Raw genomic sequence first — 5469 nt, 5'->3', positions numbered from 1 at the left:
ACAGGGAAGACATCCTCCTCCCTCATGTGGTACCCTTCCTGCAGGCTCATCCTGATATTACCCTCCAGCATGACAATGCCACCAGCTATACTGTGAGTGTTTTCCTGCAAAACAGGAATGTCAGTGTTCTGCCATGGCCAGCAAAGAGCCCAGATCTCAATCCCATTGAGCACATCTGGGACCAGAGGGTGAGGGCCATTCCCCCCAGAAATGTCTAGGAGCCTTGGTGGAAGAACTGGCAAAGTCCATGAGCAGGAGATGCACTGCGGTACTTAATGCAGCTGGTGGCCACACCAGATACTGACTGTCCCCTTTGGTCAGGGACACATTATTACATGTCTATTTTTATTTTTATTTAACTAGGCAAGTCAGTTAAGAACAAATTCTTATTTTCAATGATGGCCTAGGAACAGTGGGTTAACTGCCTGTTCAGGGGCAGAACCATAGATTTTTACCTTGTCAGCTCAGGGATTTGATCTTGCAACCTTTCGGTTACTAGTCCAACGCTCTAACCACTAGGCTACTTGCCTCCCCTATTAGTCACATGTCTGTGGAACTTGTTCATTTTATGTCTCAGTTGTTGAATCTTGTTATGTTCACACAAATATTTACACATGTTTAAGTTTGCTGAAAATAAACGCAATTTACAGTGAGAGGACATTATTTTTAGTTTAGTTATTTTTACAGAAGCATCCATCCAGAGATGGTTAGTGTCTCCATGTTCAATCTATTGATTACCACAGACAGAGATGGTTAGTGTCTCCATGTTCAACATATTGATGACCACAGACAGAGATGGTTAGTGTCTCCATGTTCAATCTATTGATTACCACAGACAGAGATGGTTAGTGTCTCCATGTTCAACATATTGATGACCACAGACAGAGATGGTTAGTGTCTCCATGTTCAACATATTGATGACCACAGACAGAGATGGTTAGTGTCTCCATGTTCAACATATTGATTACCACAGACAGAGATGGTTAGTGTCTCCATGTCAATCTATTGATCACCACAGACAGAGATGGTTAGTGTTTCCATGTTCAACATATTGATGGAGATGTGAAGGGGAAGGAAGATGTGAAGAGGAAGGGAGATGTGAAGAGGAAGGGAGATGTGAAGAGGAAGGGAGATGGGAAGGGGAAGGAAAATGTGAAGAGGAAGGGAGATGTGAAGAGGAAGGGAGATGTGAAGGGGAAGGAAGATGTGAAGAGGAAGGGAGATGTGAAGAGGAAGGGAGATGTGAAGAGGAAGGGAGATGTGAAGAGGAAGGTAGATGTGAAGAGGAAGGGAGATGTGAAGAGGAAGGGAGATGTGAAGAGGAAGGGAGAAGTGAAGAGGAAGGGAGATGTGAAGAGGAAGGGAGATGTGAAGAGGAAGGGAGATGTGAAGAGGAAGGGAGATGTGAAGAGGAAGGAAGATGGGAAGAGGGAGGGAGATGTGAAGAGGAAGGGAGATGTGAAGGGGAAGGGAGATGTGAAGAGGAAGGGAGATGTGAAGGGGAAGGGAGATGTGAAGGGGAAGGGAGATGTGAAGGGGAAGGGAGATGTGAAGAGGAAGGGAGATGTGAAGGGGAAGGGAGATGTGAAGAGGAAGGGAGATGTGAAGAGGACGGGAGATGTGAAGAGGAAGGGAGATGTGAAGAGGAAGGGAGATGTGAAGAGGAAGGGAGATGTGAAGAGGAAGGGAGATGTGAAGAGGAAGGGAGATGTGAAGAGGAAGGAAGATGTGAAGAGGAAGGGAGATGTGAAGAGGAAGGGAGAAGTGAAGAGGAAGGGAGATGTGAAGAGGAAGGGAGATGGGAAGGGGAAGGGAGATGTGAAGAGGAAGGAAGATGTGAAGAGGAAGGGAGATGGGAAGAGGAAGGGAGATGGAAGGGGAAGGGAGATGTGAAGAGGAAGGGAGATGTGAAGAGGAAGGGAGATGGGAAGAGGAAGGGAGATGGGAAGAGGAAGGGAGATGTGAAGAGGAAGGGAGATGGGAAGGGGAAGGGAGATGTGAAGGGGAAGGGAGATGGGAAGGGGAAGGGAGATGGGAAGGGGAAGGGAGATGTGAAGAGGAAGGGAGATGTGAAGAGGAAGAGGAAGGAAGATGGGAAGAGGAAGGGAGATGGGAAGGGGAAGGGAGATGGGAAGAGGAAGGGAGATGGGAAGGGGAAGGGAGATGGGAAGAGGAAGGGAGATGGGAAGGGGAAGGGAGATGGGAAGGGGAAGGGAGATGGGAAGGGGAAGGGAGATGTGAAGAGGAAGGGAGATGGGAAGAGGAAGGGAGATGGGAAGGGGAAGGGAGATGGGAAGGGGAAGGGAGATGTGAAGAGGAAGGGAGATGGGAAGGGAAAGGGAGATGTGAAGAGGAAGGGAGATGTGAAGAGGAAGGGAGATGTGAAGGGGAAGGGAGATGTGAAGAGGAAGGGAGATGTGAAGGGGAAGGGAGATGTGAAGAGGAAGGGAGATGTGAAGAGGAAGGGAGATGTGAAGAGGAAGGGAGATGTGAAGAGGAAGGGAGATGTGAAGAGGAAGGGAGATGTGAAGAGGAAGGGAGATGTGAAGAGGAAGGGAGATGTGAAGAGGAAGGGAGATGTGAAGAGGAAGGAAGATGTGAAGAGGAAGGGAGATGTGAAGAGGAAGGGAGAAGTGAAGAGGAAGGGAGATGTGAAGAGGAAGGGAGATGGGAAGGGGAATGGAGATGTGAAGAGGAAGGAAGATGTGAAGAGGAAGGGAGATGGGAAGAGGAAGGGAGATGGGAAGAGGAAGGGAGATGTGAAGAGGAAGGGAGATGGGAAGGGGAAGGGAGATGTGAAGAGGAAGGGAGATGGGAAGGGGAAGGGAGATGGGAAGGGGAAGGGAGATGTGAAGAGGAAGGGAGATGTGAAGAGGAAGAGGAAGGAAGATGGGAAGAGGAAGGGAGATGGGAAGGGGAAGGGAGATGGGAAGGGGAAGTGAGATGTGAAGAGGAAGGAAGATGGGAAGAGGAAGGGAGATGGGAAGGGAAAGTGAGATGTGAAGAGGAAGGAAGACGGGAAGGGGAAGGGAGATGGGAAGGGGAAGGGAGATGGGAAGAGGAAGGGAGATGGGAAGGGGAAGGGAGATGGGAAGAGGAAGGGAGATGTGAAGAGGAAGGGAGATGTGAAGAGGAAGGGAGATGGGAAGGGGAAGGGAGATGGGAAGGGGAAGGGAGATGGGAAGGGGAAGGGAGATGGGAAGGGGAAGGGAGATGGGAAGGGGAAGGGAGATGGGAAGAGGAAGGGAGATGGGAAGGGGAAGGGAGATGGGAAGAGGAAGGGAGATGGGAAGAGGAAGGGTGATGGGAAGAGGAAGGGAGATGGGAAGGGGAAGGGAGATGGGAAGGGGAAGGGAGATGGGAAGAGGAAGGGAGATGGGAAGAGGAAGGGAGATGGGAAGAGGAAGGGAGATGGGAAGAGGAAGGGAGATGTGAAGAGGAAGGGAGATGGGAAGGGAAAGGGAGATGTGAAGAGGAAGGAAGATGGGAAGAGGAAGGGAGATGTGAAGGGGAAGGGAGATGGGAAGGGGAAGGGAGATGGGAAGGGGAAGGGAGATGGGAAGGGGAAGGGAGATGGGAAGAGGAAGGGAGATGTGAAGAGGAAGGGAGATGGGAAGAGGAAGGGAGATGTGAAGGGGAAGGGAGATGGGAAGAGGAAGGGAGATGGGAAGAGGAAGGGAGATGGGAAGGGGAAGGGAGATGGGAAGGGGAAGGGAGATGGGAAGAGGAAGAGAGATGGGAAGAGGAAGGGAGATGGGAAGAGGAAGGGAGATGGGAAGGGGAAGGGAGATGTGAAGGGAAAGTGAGATGTGAAGAGGAAGGGAGATGGGAAGAGGAAGGGAGATGGGAAGAGGAAGGGAGATGGGAAGGGAAAGTGAGATGGGAAGGGGAAGGGAGATGGGAGATGGGAAGGGGAAGGGAGATGTGAAGGGGAAGGGAGATGGGAAGGGGAAGGGAGATGGGAAGAGGAAGGGAGATGGGAAGGGGAAGGGAGATGGGAAGAGGAAGGGAGATGGGAAGGGGAAGGGAGATGTGAAGAGGAAGGGAGATGTGAAGAGGAAGGGAGATGTGAAGAGGAAGGGAGATGGGAAGAGGAAGGGAGATGGGAAGGGGAAGGGAGATGTGAAGAGGAAGGGAGATGGGAAGAGGAAGGGAGATGGGAAGGGGAAGGGAGATGTGAAGGGGAAGGGAGATGTGAAGAGGAAGGGAGATGGGAAGAGGAAGGGAGATAGGAAGGGAAAGGGAGATGTGAAGAGGAAGGGAGATGGGAAGAGGAAGTGAGATGTTATTTCCAAACACTCCTTGGATGTGGTCTGGCTGAAAGGTGTGGCATGCTGCTCACTCAGTAGTCAAGTTGAGATGAAGCGCGCCATTTTGACTTGAGTAGAAGAGGCACATAAAAAAAGAGCCTGGATGCATCCCAAATGCCACCCTATTCCCTATATAGAGCCCTATGGACCATGGTCGAAAGTTGTGCACTAAATAGTGAGTAGGGTGCAATTTGGGACGTAAGCCCATGTTTTCATGGAATTACTACAGTATCAGTCAACTGGCACGATTCTTAAGCAATTTCTATCAAGGGCAGAGCGCCTCCCTTTACCCTGGTGTGTTGTGTATACTGGGGCTGTGTACCAAACCAAACTCTACTCCCTTTACCCTGGTGTGTTGTGTATACTGGGGCTGCAGACCAAACCAAACTATATTCCCTTTACCCTGGTGTGTTGTGTACTGGGGCTGCAGACCAAACCAAACTCTACTCTCTTTACCCTGGTGTGTTGTGTACTGGGGCTGCAGACCAAACCAAACTCTACTCCCTTTACCCTGTTGTGTTGTGTACACTGGGTCTGCGTACCAAACCAAACTCTATTCCCTTTACCCTGATGTGTTGTGTACACTGGGCTGCCTCCAAACCAAACTCTATTCCCTTTACCCTGTTGTGTTGTGTATACTGGGGCTGCGTACCAAACCAAACTCTATTCCCTTTACCCCGGTGTGTTGTGTACACTGGGGCTGCGTACCAAACCAAACTCTACTCCCTTTACCCTGGTGTGTTGTGTATATTGGGGCTGCGTTTCCATCCAAACTCTATTCCCTTTACCCTGGTGTGTTGTGTACACTGGGGCTGCGTACCAAACCAAACTCTATTCCCTATGTGGTGCACTACATTTGACCAGGGCCCACAGGACTCTGGTCAAAAGCAGTGCACTATATAGGGAATAGGGTGCCATTTGGAACGTTAGTCATGGAAAGACATTGGAAGCATGGAAACTCCCACTCTCCTGTTTCCTGTTTCCCCCTGATGCCAGAGCTGTCAGAGACACTCCCACTCTCTTGTTTCCTGTGTCCCCCTGATGCCAGAGCTGTCAGAGACACTCCCACTCTCCTGTTTCCTGTGTCCCCCTGATGCCAGAGCTGTCAGAGAAACTCCCACTCTCCTGTTTCCTGTTTCCCCCTGATGCCAGAGCTGTC

General features: G+C 50.6%; 1 pseudogene; it reads right to left on the bottom strand.

Moving 5' to 3' along the window:
* Window positions 1-1956: 1956 nt before the first annotated feature.
* On the bottom strand, window positions 1957-4219 carry LOC116360529 (vegetative cell wall protein gp1-like; annotated as a pseudogene).
* Between the last annotated feature and the right edge of the window lie 1250 nt (window positions 4220-5469).

The sequence above is a fragment of the Oncorhynchus kisutch genome, unplaced genomic scaffold (genome assembly GCF_002021735.2).
Source record: "Oncorhynchus kisutch isolate 150728-3 unplaced genomic scaffold, Okis_V2 Okis09a-Okis19a_hom, whole genome shotgun sequence".
Taxonomy (NCBI): Eukaryota; Metazoa; Chordata; class Actinopteri; order Salmoniformes; family Salmonidae; genus Oncorhynchus; species Oncorhynchus kisutch.
This window is presented reverse-complemented; position numbering and strand designations above follow the sequence as displayed.